Here is a 15,656-nt window from a genome sequence, read left to right on the forward strand (position 1 = left end):
ATACTATCATCGTGACGAAGACTCGTCGGGCAATAATATCTCAAGAGAATCTCCTCTAGGCGGGGTCTTCGTTTCTTCCCAACAAGGAAGACTCCTTGTGGGCATCCACTACGCAACCACCAACTTAGTCTTATGGTTTTTCTCAGACTCGGGTAGAGAGTCTATCTCATAAAGCACCATTAACAGAAAGCCCCAAATAAGACATAATCAATAAATCACAATACAATAGTTATGACAGAATAATAATAACAGAACAAAAATAACAATCAAACAAACAAGATTTAACACATAATACAGAAACTGAACTAAATTAGGCTTCACTCTCTTTTGCTTGGAGCAAATGTCCCCAGCAGAGTCACCATCTGTCGCATCTCAAAAAATACGGTTCCTCGCGATGATCGCGGAAAAAATTATGTTCGAACAGAGTCGCCACCGAACTTTATTTATCCCAATGAAGGAATAGGAAAATATCGATAAAACCTTTTAGGAAACGGAATAATGGTCGTCACAACCATATTCGGGTTCGGGAGTGGATTACGTAAGGGGAAGGTATTAATACCCCTTACGTCCGTTGTACTCAACGGGAACCTTTTAGTTCTAATGTGCGTTTCGGGTGTTAATTTATGTTTGTTTGTTATCTTTGAGTTATAAAATTAAAAAAATAGAAATGGATGAGAACCTCGAAAAGGGGAGGTTTTTTATTAGTGTGCTCGCGAAGATACAACAATCTCCTGCCTACGTATCCTTATGGTATAATAAGGAAATCAGAGCATTCGTAGTTCGGAGAACTATGGTTGGTTGGTGTTTTTTAATGAACAACTGTTTAGATCCCGTTCTAAAGGCTAAACGTTGGCTTGTCTACTCTCGGCGGAGGCTTAAGCATTGGTTTGTTATGCGCATTAGAAAGGATTAAATAGTGTTCTTTCTGAAAAGAGTTTTGATCACACGAGGGTGACAAGTTGGATTACTATGTTGGATGTTTTGTTTGACTGGTTTCGATCACACGAGGGAGAGAAAGGATAAACTTGATAGGTTAAGATATTTTTGGTTGGATGACGATTACTCGGATAGTTGAGTAAGACAACTTGTATCCTAACAGTCGGGAAAGGGAATAAAAGACTCTAGACCACCCTTTTTTTCATCCTTAATTATAAAAAGTATTTGATAATAATTAAGGTGTTTTGAATGGATGACGAATACTCGGATAATCGAGTAAGACAACTCGTATCCTAATAATCGGGAAAAGGAATATAAGGCTCTAGACCGCTTTCTGTTTCATCTGAGTATTTATGAAAATAGGTTTATGTATGGTTGATATGTTTTAGAATGAACGACAAGTATTCGAATGGCTGAGTAAGACAACTCATATCCAAGCATTTGAGAAGAGGAATTGAAAATTCAAGATCATCTCCCTTTTCGTATAGTTTGTTATGGAAATGATTTGATCTACGGTATAAGTGGGCGGAAAATGACAATTATTCGATTGGCCGAGCAAGAGAACTCGTATTCAAACAATTGAGGAGAGAAGTTGAAAACTCAAAGTCATCTCCCTTTTCATTTAGCTTATTATGAAAGTGTTTTAATTTAATCGGGGTTTGGAAATTGGTAGAGGAACGACAATCATTTGACTAACCAAGTAAGAGAACTTGTATTCAAATAATCGAGGAGAAAAATTGAAGACTCAAAGTCATCTCCCTCTTTGTTTCTTTTTATAAAATGATTCGATTTGTTTTGTGCTTAGGTGGATTAGAAATAACGACTATCTGACTAACCGAGTAAGGGAACTCGTATTCAAATAATTTAGGAGAGGAATTGAAAACTCAAAGTCATCCCCCTTTTCATTTCCCAAATGAAATGGTATTTGATTGTGATTGGATGTTTATTTAATTTTGAATGACAATACTCGATATTGGATCGAGGTTTTAAATTTGTGTTTTGTTAATGAAATTAAATATTGGTAATACAAATTTTTTATCATATTATTTATTTACAAATTTATTTACAATATTGTTTACTATTTGTCATATATAAGAAAACTCAAAAGTGCATAAATGTAATATGTAAAATAAATAAAGTTGGAACAGTACACACCGCATCCGCCGCTTATCACCTTGAGACGTTTCCAATCATTGTTATTTTGCCATTGCTACTTTAACGTTTTAGTAATGATTATTAAGAACAGGATTAACATATAACCTACCCTGCTATAACAACTAACCTAAATTGCTTCCATAAGAAAACAAAACTTATTCAAAATCCATAAATTCCTACAAAGCATGCAAAATCCTACATGGGAGGTTATGGATTAAACCCAGTCACGTCCTGCTAGCATCAATAGCAGGAGAAATACATGGTGGTAACCTCAAAATACCGCATCGCCATATGAAATAAAGTATAATATGATCAATAAAAACGCCGCGCCCTCTAAACATGTATAAATGACGGTTTCAAACGTTCATCACGCAATATCCGACTTCGACGCCACAATCAATTAGCAGTAGCACGATACATACCATATCATTACAAACTTTCAAACACATGAAACATATTTTAAAATCTAAACATAATGCAATGAACTCAAATCATACAATAGTCGGGATGTAATGTAAACTAAGACCATTCAACGCTTTCTGATAACAATCCAACACATATGTGGAAGAAAATTGGCAACAACCGCAGTAGAAAATAATCGCGGTAACCCCGCCATTCAACCAATACTGAAATACACGATGAATGAGAAATATAATCCAATTATTTATGTATAAAAAAAATTAACATTGAACAATATGGTAAGTATCGATTCGTTACCGCTGGCGACTGTTATCGTGTTGTGTTGAACTCGCTACTGCTGTGTGTCGGTCGATGCTTCGTGGTTGCTCCGTGTTCCGTTTACACCATCATGTACCACGATCTCGAACTGATTTAATAAAAAACCCTTCGCAGCACTCTCTACTAAAAAATGGGAGATGCGAGGCCGTCGTTATTGGTTGAGGAAGGTTGGGTTTGTGGATTCGGACGGTTAAGCTTCATCGGAAGATGACGGCGGCGCGATGACTCGGCGACGCTCAGAAATCGCGGCGGCGCGGAAGGAGACGTGGCGAGGGATTGTTTGAAGGCTTTGAGCGCTCGCTGGCGTGTGGTGTGGTGGTTCGATTTGTGAAAAATGGTGGTTGTGAGTTGCGAAGGTGACGGAGGTGGAGAAGGAGGTGATTTGGGGACGACGACGAAGTGAAGAGGTTTCGTCACCGGTGAAGGTGATTTACGGTTTGCGGTGGTGGATGAGTGGGGAGAAGACGTTGAAGAAGGTGATGGAATTCGTGACGTCAATGGAAGGTGGAGGGAGGGAAGTGAGCAAAGGAGGTGGTTGTGAGGGTGGTGAAGGTTTGAATATGGAACTGTGCGTGAAGGTTGTATGGATGTAGTGGAGTGATGTTGTGGAGGTTGGGTTTTCCGGCGGTTGTAGTGGCGAGGGAGTTGTTGAGGAAAGTGAGTGAGGATTCTTTTTATTGTCCTCTCTTTTTAGTTTTCTTTTTCTTCTTTTTGAGAGAGAGAGCAGTCGGTCTTTTTCTTTTCATTTGCTTTCTTTTGTAGCAGAGAGACGTTGATGGAGTGTGATGATGGAAATGAGGGTAATGTGTGTGAGAGAGGAAACGTGAGAGAGATAGGAAACATGAGGGAGAGTGATGAGAGAGACATGAGCTGTAAAAAAAAAGAGATAGGAATCCAATGTTGAAATTTATTTATTTTCAAACAATTATTATTTATTTAAGGAAATATATAAAATTTCTAATCAATATTTGATTTTAAAAAAATTCTGATTACTTTAATTAAATAACTAAACCAAAAAAATAGTGACCGATTATAAATAGGGACCGGATATAAATTTGCTTGAAAAATTAAATCGAGCACACTAAAATGATCAGCACAAAATATACTTATTGAAAAAATACAGCGTTTGGTTAAATTTTGAAATAGATTTGCACCGGTTAAAAGACTCAGGCGGGTCAAAATGCAACTGAAACAGTCGCTGAAAAATATAACGGGTACACCAGTTTAAACTACATGAACCGTAGGTTAATAATACTGGCGTCTGCAATTTTAAATTTGAAACTTTTTATCTGCTGATTTTGTCCGTACTTGAGGAAAGATTCAACCGATTTGTCTGTATTTTCAATAAATTTATCCTGACTGATATTTCAGGTATTATTAATGATAAAATGCATGTTATGATGTACATATGATATAAACTGAAAATTAAATCGAATTTATGAAAATTTAAAATGCCCGGACAAAATTGGAGTATGAAAGGAAGCAAACACTTAAACAAGCTAGCATGCAAAGCTACAAATGTGGAGTGCTTAACTTAACATGGTATAAGAAAGTGAATTGAAGTTAAGGAGATGAGAAGACATATAAGTCAGCAACTAAAGCACAATAAACTAATTATCATCAAATAATTATGCTTGGAAAAGAAATGTCATAAACATGCACAAAGGTAAGGTCACAAACAATCCTAATTGAAAATTAGCCCTATTATCTAGGTGCTAATAAACAAAGACAATAAAATAAGGGACATAGTGAATAAAGAAGAGACAAACATGAACAAGATAACCAACTTAAACATGTCTCTATGGAATATCAAAAGTTCAAACAAAAATTGAATTCAAAGCATAAGCATTCAAGTAAGCAAGTATTCATTCAAGTCAACAAAATAAGTCAACAATTCTTGAACAAGAAGTATAAGCAAAAGGAAAATATACAAGAGGAGTCAATAGATTAATCATGGCATTCAAATATGAGAGACCTATAATCATCACCCAAGTATCATGTCAAAACACATTCAAAGAGGGAGGCAAAAGATGAACATGGTGAAAACTAAACATGCCTCTAAATGGAAACAAACATCATGTTAAGCAAAAGTGAGGATGTAACATGGAAATTAGGTAACAAAACCCACAAGTCAGAAACCAAAGGCATGTTATATCAATCATGTAAGCCAACAAAAAATTGAGAAGTCATGGCATAAGGTATGCTTAAGGAAAGGTCACAAAATGGGCAAACAAAAATCATAAACAAAACCCAATTGTAATCACAAACAAAAGGAATAAAATGAATTATAAAAATGAGTAAAGAGGCTCTACCTCATGGTATCTTAATCAAGAACAAGAGAAGATAATATATCCTAAATGGTTGCACAAGTGCATTCCCTAAACAAGCAAGCAAAGCAAACAAAGGCAAACCAAATAGACATGCATTGTATCACTCAAAAGAAAAATTTGGGAGGCTCCAAACACAAGTGTAAAATGATCAAGACAACAAGAAGTCGGCAACTCAAGAGTATCTTAACATGTGTCTAAAAGTATGGCAAAAAAAAATTCAGCATGACATTAATCATCAAACATTGCAATCCATCATTGATTATACAAGTCAAGCATCAAGAAAGAACTCAAACATGAATCAAAATGAATGATTAAATCCCCAAAATAAAACCCAAATATCCTACGTACATGTGCCTAAGTGTGTATAAAAATTGGGGTTAAAAGTAAAAAAGAATCAACAAGAACAAAAACCAAAAAAAGTTAACCACAAAATCTTGGATAACCATACATACAAATGAACTCCATGCAAAATCACAAATATTTGAATAGAAAAATAATTTGTAAGAAAATAAAATCATGTAGGTTAAGAATTTTTAATAAAAGGAGATTAATTGATACAAACTCTCAGATAAATAAAAATTTATCAATTTGATCTCCACATCTTAATCTTCAATGTGTATAATATATTAAAAATTATTGGTCAATTTTTTTAAAAAATATTTTTTTATTTAAATTTTTTAAAGAGTACTCCTCGTTAACATGATCAAATTATCATTTTTATTCGCATCAAACAATTTTTTTAAAAACTTTTAAAGAATGCATATGAAACCTTATTAGCATTTCTCTTTATCATATATTTATATAATAATATATTATTGTGTATTTGAACTTCTTTGTTATTGTAACCAAATAAAACTTTGACTTTTCAAACTTTTAAACAATTTGACTTCTAGTATATAAAAAAATATAACATACTTTGATTTTTTTTCAAACTACCGCATCTGGTGTACCCATACTTATACATCCACGTGACCTTGAAAGTTCTTACGTGAAGAATTTAAGATGGATGGAAGCATTAGAGTACATGTATTCACAAGTTTTAGTGAGATAAATTCAACCCACAGTGATGAAATAAAATGAAAAGAGTGTTTCAATAATAATATTATATAAATGTTTTAGGTCGTACAAACTCAACTAGGAACTTTCCTCGTAACATGACACTTTAACACACCACATTGTGTTTTTTTTTTTTTTTGAATCTTAGTGGGATAGAGAGAAGAGAGTTCTGGTGTGAAAGAAAGATATTAGTGTTTGAAATCTCTCAAAATCTATGGAGAATTTCAATCAATTTTAATGAACAAGATTGTTATCACCCATACAATGAGAATAATAGAAAAGAACAATGAAAAAAGAAAGAAAGTAAAGAATGATGAAAGAGAAGAAAATTAAATTCTATAGAGTTTCTCTCTGCCCACAAACTGTGGAAAACTTCTTATTCACTTTACAACTGCAAAACAATGTGAATTACAATGTTATGAATACTCTGTTAGAACAAGATTTCAGTTCTGCAATTTAGCTTTAAGTTTTGATGATAACAAAGGATGAAACACTTTGGTAACCTGATAAAATTCTCTAAGGGTGCAGGGCTTTAATTATTAATGCATCTGAAGAAACAAAGTATAAGTGTTAAGTAAGTCCAGAACAGCTGAACTAAAAGTTGAATACGTCGCTCTGATAACTCAAAGCTCTGACCTTATGCATATGAAAGATCTCTCACATGAAGTCTCTAAGGCTCACTACATCTGAATAACGTAAAGTCAAGGATAACTCAAGAGCTCTAATAAAAACATCAGGCAAACATCTGAAGAATACAAGATCTGAGTGAAGTATCTGAACTCCGTGCACTCTGAGTCTCTCCTATCAGATCAGATCAAGACTTAACAACGAAGTTTTCCAATATGGTATAAATCTATATATGGAGAAAATTAAGTACTTTCCTAAACTGTTATGGAAAGAACAATAAACTTAATGGCAATTATGTTTCATCATTAGAAAAGATATCAGCATCAATGTATCATTCAACGGTATCATCTCCAAGCACTATATAAAGGTCTAACCTTCATCATAACAAGATACGAAAATACTCAACAAGAATTCTGCTCATCACAAACTCAAATACTCATTAATTCTTGCTTCACACGAGTTTTTGCTCTTCAATGTGAGATTTAAATTGTTCTTACTGTGTTCATTCTACTTACTTAGAAGCATTAAACACCTCTTGTAATTCTTTAATATTTGTTGTAATATTTACTCGAGTGACTTGTGAAGTCTGTAAACTTGAGAGGGCTAAGAGATCTTTGGATTCTTAGATTTTATTGTAATCTTTCAAGATTAGTGGATTAAGTCCTTTTTGAAGGCGAAATCACCTTGGTCGGTGGACTGGAGTAACTTTTAATTTCAAGCGAACCAGGATAAACTTATGTGTTGTTTGCTTTGAATTTTCATGTGAGTGGTGTTTGCAAAAGTTTTTATTGTCTGGGAAAACAATTCAAACCCCCCTTTCTTATTTTCCTCTACCTTCAATTGTTATCATAGCTTCGGCTCTGTTATTGATTTTCAAATCAAACACTTAACAATGTAGAGAGATCCAGCGCGAGAAAAACATAATGACTACCACCAATGAAAGAGACAACTAGAACGCTAAACCTCCAGTCTTTGATGGAGAAAATTTTGATTATTGGAAGGATAGAATCGAAAGTTTCTTCTTAGACTATGACGCTGACTTATGGGACATGGTTACAAATGGTTATGAACCACCTGTATCTGCTCCCGGAGTTTTCATTTCTAGGAACAAAATCAGTGATGATCAAAAGCGAGACTTCAAAAATCATCATAAAGCCAGAATGATTCTGCTGAACTCCATATCTTACAATGAATATGAAAAGATCACAAATAGGGATACAACTAAAGAAATATTTGACTCCCTAAAGATGACTCACGAAGGCAACAATCAACTCAAGGAGACTAAGGCTCTTGCCTTAATCCAAAAATATAAAGCCTTCAGAATGGAGGACGATGAAGCTGTAGAGGTAATGTTTTCTAGATTTCAAACTTTAATTACAGAACTCAAGGTTCTGAATAAAGGCCATACAACTGCAGATCATGTCAAAAAGATCATCAGAAGTCTGTCAAAGAAGTGGAGACTAATGGTCACTGGCTTAAAATTATCAAAGGATCTGAACAATATAAGTCTGGAAGAACTCATAAGTTCCCTCATGAGTCATGAGATAAAATTAGAGGAAGATGAACCTCAAAAGAAAAGAAAATCAGTGGCTATGAAGTTCATACCTGAAAGACGTAAGCCAGAAAGAAACAGAGCTCTTCAAGCTGAAGAAGAAGAAGAAGATGATTCAGAGAAAGACGACTCTGATGACGAAGAAGAATTGTCTATTTTATCCATAAGAGTCCAACAAATCTAGAGAAAAAGGAACAATAACTTCAGGAGACCCAGACAGAAGGGAGATCACTCAGAATCTACTTCTAGAAACAGACCAAGCAAAGAGGTAACCTGCTATGAATGTAAAAAACTAGGACACTACATAAACTAATGTCCCAAGCTCAAGAAAGACAGTTCCAGAAAAGAAGGATTCAATAAGAACTCCTTCAAAACTAAGAAGGGACTTATGGATACCTGGGATGGCTCTGAATCTGACGTCTCAGGATCAGACTCTGAACTAGAACATGCAAATGTTGCATTCATGGCTACCTCATCTGGAAGTACATCTGAAAAGGAATCTGACCCCGAAGAGGTATCTTCTGATCTCTCTCGCTCTGATCTAGAAGGTTTCCTATCAGAATCTCTAAGCTCCTATCAGACGCTTCGACAGAAATCCATGGTCCTAAAAAAGGTCCATGAAGAAACTGTTGAAGAATGTGATAAGCTTGAGATAGAAGTTTCTGAACTAAAAGGAAACATTTTTGTTTTAGAAAAAGAAAATGAATTTTCAACTAAAAAATGTTTAAAACTTGAAGAAACTCTATCCAAGGCTCTACCAACTTCTGATACCATCATATACAAATATGAAAAGGCATTTCAAAAATTTCTGAAAACTGGGATTGAAAGAAGCAAAATGGCTTCTATGATTTATGGTGTTAGTTACAATAAGAAAAGAGGAATTGGATATGACTCTGATGAAGATGAACAAATACCTTCTGCAGAGGATAAGCCAAAATATCCTTTTTCATATCACTACACACACGCATAGACACAAGGTTTTAACAATGCTAGAAAACCCAAAGTTTCCAGAAACTCTAGGAGAACTAATTATAAAATTCTGGGTACCAAAAGATAAAATAGTATATGTTGCAGATATCCTTTGCAGCAGAGTTAAAACACCAATCATGGTACCTAGACTCTGGATGCTCGCGACACATGATGGGAAGAAAGCATATGTTCCAAAGCCTGGAACTTAAAGATGTTGGCTTTGTCGGATTTGTAGGAAATCAGAAAGGAAAAATCAGAGGTTCCGGAACTGTTGGCTCTGAGGAAAAGGCTAAAGAATCCTAAGAAGCAGAAAAGAGAACTCCAGAAGCTCCTGAACCCACTTTAAACCAGAAAAGATCAAGAACTAGACAAAACGTATCTGAAATTTTGATTATGGGAAACAAAGACGAACCTGTCAGAACAAGATCAACATTTAAGGGATCTGAAGAAATGCTTTTGGGACTAGTATCTCTGATAGAGCCAACATCCTGTGAAGAAGCACTTCAATACAGAGAATGGATTCTGGAAATGAAAGAAGAACTTGATCAATTTGCAAAGAATGATGTTTGGGATCTTGTACCAAAACCCAAAGGAACCCATGTAATTGGAACCAAATGGGTGTACAAAAACAAACTAAATGAAAAGGGTGAAGTGGTTAGAAACAAATCATGACTGGTAGCATAAGGTTATAGTCAACAATAATTTATTGAATACAACGAAACCTTTGCACCAGTCGCCAGGTTAGAATCTATTCACTTACTTGTATCTTTTGTTGTAAATTATTCAATCAAAATATATCAGATGGATGTCAAGAGTGAATTTTTGAATGGATATATCTCTGAAGAAGTGTATGTTCATCAACCTCCTGGTTTTGAAAACTCAAAATATCCAGAACATGTTTTTAAACTGAAAAAATATTTGTATGGTCTAAAACAAGCTCCTAGAGCTTGGTATGAAAGACTGAGTGCATTTCTTCTGGAAAAGGATTTTATCAGAGGAAAAGTTGATTCTACACTCTTTTGTAAAAACATCAGAAATAACCTAATGATCTGTCAAATATATGTTGATAACATAATTTTTGGTTCTGTTAATCCCTTTGTCTATCAAGAATTTTCTGAGCTAATGCAGGCTGAATTTGAAATGAGTCTGATGCAAGAACTAAATTTCTTTCTGGGAATACAAATCAATCAAACATCTGATGTAACATATATTTATCAAAGCAAATACATAAAAGACATTCTGAAAAAGTTTGAAATGTCAGATAGCAAACCAGCAAAGACTCATATGCACCCGACATGCATTCTGGAGAAAGAAAAGGTAAGTCAAAAGGTTTGTCAGAAACTCTATTGTGGTATGATAGGTTCTATTCTCTATCTGACTGTTACTCGTCCATATATACTATTCAACATTTATCTTTGTGCCAGATTCCAGTCAGATCCAAGGGAATCTCACTTAACAGTTATTAAGAGAATCCTAAGGTATCTAAAAGGAACACCTAATCTTGGCCTGATGTATGAGAAAACACCAGAGTATAGGCTTTCTGGATATTGTGATGCAGATTACGCTGGACACAAATTGGAACAAAAAAGTACATATGGAAACTGCCAATTTCTGGGAGGAAACCTCATTTCATGGGCTAGCAAAAGACAATCAACCATAGCACTCTCGACTGCAGAAGCAGAATACATTTCAGCTTCATTATGCATTACTTAGATGCTCTGGATGAAGAATCAACTAGAGGACCTTCAGATATACGAGAGTAATATTTCTATTTTTCGTGATAATATTGTTGCCATATGTTTAAGTAAGAATCCTATTCTGCACTCCAGAGCAAAGCACATAGAAATTAAACATCATTTTATCAGAGACTATGTTCAGAAAGGGGTAATAACTTTAAAATTCATTGATACAGACCACCAATGGGCTGATATCTTCACAAAACCCCTAGCTGAATATAAATTCTCATTCATTCTGAAACATTTAAACATGGATGATTGCCCAGAATGAGCCTAAAATCTGTGCTCCTTCTCTGAAGTGTCAAAATAGGCTCTAACTAAAAAACTGTCTAGCATCTGGGTCTAATTTTGATACCTCTACCAGTTAGATGTAATCGGAATCAGAAATCCTCAAGATAAAATCTCTTGGTTTTCTTGAGGTCAGATACATCAACACGTGTCCCCTCTTGCGTCTGACCTTGGATCTTCTGGACAACTGTCAGGCACAGAACTCAAGAGTCAGACTATTGAGATCTCTTCGAGCAGTATGCATATTTTTGGGATTAGACATCCATCATTAACTAAAATTAATTTCCCCTTTGCGTGTCAACTCAAATTTCTGTGCACCTTAATTTTTTGTTGTTTACTATTCTCAATTAATAATGTCGTTTTGCATGTTAACCCTTGCGTATATATTTTTGTCACAACTCCCACTCTCACACTTTTTCACTCACAAACCCACACAAAACCCTTGTTACCTAAACTCGCTCCAAGGTTCTTCACTTGTTCTTCATCTTCTTCAATATTCAAACATTCTTTTCTTCAAATGGACTCCCAACAACAACAAGTGTACAACTACTCACAACAGATGGAAGCTACTGAACAACCTGCTAAAGCTCCTCGGTAAACTTCTACTGCAACTGCTACAACAACTATCACTGCCTACAAGAAACCTCATGTTCTTGATCGTCCAACACACATCAATCTAGCAACACCTTTTGATAAACTAGAAGTCTTGTGTGAGTCTCTAGTGAATTTTGATAATATGAAGCTAAATGGAGTCAACCTCACTGAAGAACTGAAGAAACAAGGCTGAGAGACTTACTTTCAGAGGCTTTATGGTCCCATTTATACTTTTCTGGTCAAGGAGCTCTGGAGATTCGCAGACTGCGATGACCACTGTATCGTCTCATATGTTCTGGGTGTGAATATGGTCATCACTAAAAAATCAATTGCAGAGCTTCTGAACATGGAGAAAAGTGGGGGAAGAAGAATCTATAACATAAACCTTAGGGCACGATACATGTCTCAGGAAATTGTTCCCACCATCTTCAAACAAGGATCTGACGGTAGATCCTCTAAGAACAAAGAACTTCACCAAAATCTGAGAGTTTGGTTGAAGATTATTCTGGGCATCATTCACCACCACCCAATGTCAAACTCTTCAGACTACATCAACATCGACCAAAAGTGTATCCTTTATTGCCTTCACAAAGGATTGAAGTTGAATCTCCCTGTGTTGCTTTTCAAATACCTAAGGGATTCAGTCAGAGACATAAGGAATCACATGAAACTCAGAAACTACATCCCTCTGGGCAGTCTCATTTCTGATGTTCTAATTAAAAGCGGATTAGTGGACCATCTGATAGCCCACAATCTGATGGAAGATGTGATAGTGGACGTTGGTAAACCTCTGAATGCCAGGAATATGAAAAGCATGGGGGTTATTGAAAGGGTCTTAGTAAGAACAACTCTGGATACGTCTCGGGAAGCTCTGAAGGACCATAGAAAGATCCTACATGGTCTTTATCTATTCTCCAAGATAGATCCTCCTGAGGTCACTGCCTACTACCTCTAGGATCTGGTAACTCAAGGAGTCGATATATCAGAATTCCCTGTAGATTGGCTACTTGAACATCCACCTAACTTCATGAAAAGGATGCGAGAGCCTTCTAAAAGGAAGTCAAAGAAGAAGACTCTAAAGCTGGGAGAACCATCAGAAACTAAACCGCCAGTTCCTCTGGTCTCCTCTATTTCAAGTAAGTCAGTTCCCTCTGACACTCTCTTACACTCTAATTTAAAGCAACTATCTTCCTCTCTGCCTCAACCATCCTCCACATACACAAACTCTGAACCCACAATCTCCACTTCAAATCCCTCTGAACCTCATAAATCTAACCCACCCTTACCACCCCTGTTGGTGTAAGCCCTAGAGGCCAATACTTTTGGTACTTGTATCGAATTATTTATTAATAATAAAAGGCATTTTCTTTATTATGGTTGATTAATAAAGTCCCTAGAATAGATAGTCCGTTTAATGTATTAAGTGTGACTTAATCATGAGAACACATTAAACATAAGGACACTATTCTTAAAGTATCCGTAGTCGAGCTTTAATGTGAAGTGGGATAACATTAAAGCATTAAGACTATTATGTTTGTAGGCTGATGATCACATCTCATGGATCATGGATAAAGAGTTATCAAGTCTTAAACATAGGCATGAATATTAGGAGTAATATTTATACCGGATTGACCCGCTATGAGAATACTATATAGAAAGTTATGCAAAGTGTCATAAGTTATTCTCATGGTGATAATAGTGTATACCACTCTTCGACCTGAAACCACTATGGATCCTAGATGTAAAGTTGAGTGCCTTATTACTGATCCAATGTTATCCGTAACTGGATGACCATAAAGACAGTTGATGAGTACTCCACGAAGCATGCTGAGGGACATGAGTGTCCTAGATGGAATTTGCCAATCCTGCGTAACAGGATAAATGTCTATGGGCCCAATATTGAACTGGACAAGGGTGACACAGTCTATACCTTGTGTTCAATATAGACATAAGGGCAAAGGGGTAATTATACACATAATTATTATCACAGGAGGTTTTGTCAGATCACATGACATTTTCGTGACTTGGGTAGCAGTGATGTGTTGCTAGATACCGCTCACTGTTTATTATGTTAAATGCGTGATTTAATATAATTGCCAACGCCGCGAAAACCTATAGGGTCACACACAAAGGACGGATTGATGAGAGATAGAATAATTAAGGAACATCGTAAGGTACGGTGTACTTAAGTAGAATACGAAATATGGTAAGGTACCAAGTACTTAAGTGATTTTGGCATATTATGAGATATAGGCCAAAATGCACTTAAGTGGGCTTTTTGGCTTGAAGCCCACACAAGTGGTTCTATAAATAGAGCTCTTGTGCAGAAGCTTTGTATGGGAATACAACACAACTGAAGAGTTGGAATTTCGTATCTCTCTTTCTCTCACTCAAAGCCTTCATTCACAAACAGCTAGCACTGCGATTGAAGGAATCCGTTCGTGTGGACTGAGTAGAGACGTTGTCATCGTTCAACGTTCGTGATCGCCCCGTGGATCTGTATCAAAGGTTTTGATCATTATCAGAGATCTGCACCAAAGGTTTGAATCGCCACAAGAGGTAACGATTCTATCACTGATCATGCCCATTCGTAAGGATCACTAAATGGAGAATTTTTTTTAAATTCCGCTGCGCCTTGGATGGCAATTCTCCAACAGTGGTATCAGAGCCACTTACGAAACCATGAATCTGATAACTGTTTTTGTTCTGTAATAATATGATTAAAGACAGAATGAATCAAAGGTTAAATTGAGATCGATCAAGTTACATATATGTGATATATGTAATCCTGATGCAAAATACATTATATATGATATAGTGTTCTCGTTTCGTTCACTCAAACCCTCGATGATTGTTTTCCTTTGAGCGATCAATGGTCATTTGCTTCTTGATCCGACATTAGTATGGTGAAGCAATGACGTGTTGATCAATCATACTGAATTAACAATCGAGATGTGTTTGAAGGTCTGAAATTGGTGCATCAGGGTTAGTGACGACACAAGGGTTGTGTTGTCAGAGAGTTATGCGATTGGGGTATGACGGCACAAGAGTTGTGCGTTCTAAACACTTTTCCGAACAGTGTTAATCGGTTAACGCGTATGATTAACCGGTTAACATAATACGAAATAATTTTTTTTAAAAATTTTGGAACAGTGTTAACCGGTTAACGCAATGCGAAATAAAATTTTTGAGATTTTCAAACAGTGTTAACCGGTTAACGCATTTGGTTAACCGGTTAACGCAAGGCAGAAAAGAGTTTTCTAAAAGTTTTCAAACAGTGTTAACCGGTTAACGCATATGGTTAACTGGTTAACGCAAGGAAAAATTCATCCGTTCGGCTAGAAAAAGTGCTGATACGAAAAAGTGCTTTAATGGTCATTTGCTTTGAAGTATCAAGTGTTGATACGAAAAACGACGTCAATTTTAAATGAATTGTTCATTAAAATTTTCGAGTCGTCGTAGTGTGATCGGTCGTCGAAATTTAATTTGATTTTAATTAATTAAAGGAATTAATAATAATAATAATAATAAAGTGTTTATTATTGTCTTGTGGTGATCGGTTATGGCCTTAGTTTTCCTTTGTTTTGTTTTGGGTTTTTAAAATACGACCTGCGTGTCGTGCCTCTCTCTTAATCTCCCAAATGTAACTTCTTTTCTCATCTCACTCCCTCGTAT

The 15,656-nt window shown here is 35.8% G+C and overlaps 1 long non-coding RNA gene across 1 annotated transcript; it reads right to left on the bottom strand.

Moving 5' to 3' along the window:
- Window positions 1–2,103: 2,103 nt before the first annotated feature.
- LOC127105460 (uncharacterized) lies at window positions 2,104–3,689 on the bottom strand. The gene is made up of 2 exons (XR_007795009.1): window positions 2,809–3,689; window positions 2,104–2,717 (listed from the first exon to the last, which is right to left on the bottom strand). It is a non-coding gene; the product is annotated as an uncharacterized LOC127105460 (long non-coding RNA).
- Window positions 3,690–15,656: the final 11,967 nt, after the last annotated feature.

The sequence above is a fragment of the Lathyrus oleraceus genome, chromosome 7 (genome assembly GCF_024323335.1).
Source record: "Lathyrus oleraceus cultivar Zhongwan6 chromosome 7, CAAS_Psat_ZW6_1.0, whole genome shotgun sequence".
NCBI classification, from domain to species: Eukaryota; Viridiplantae; Streptophyta; class Magnoliopsida; order Fabales; family Fabaceae; genus Lathyrus; species Lathyrus oleraceus.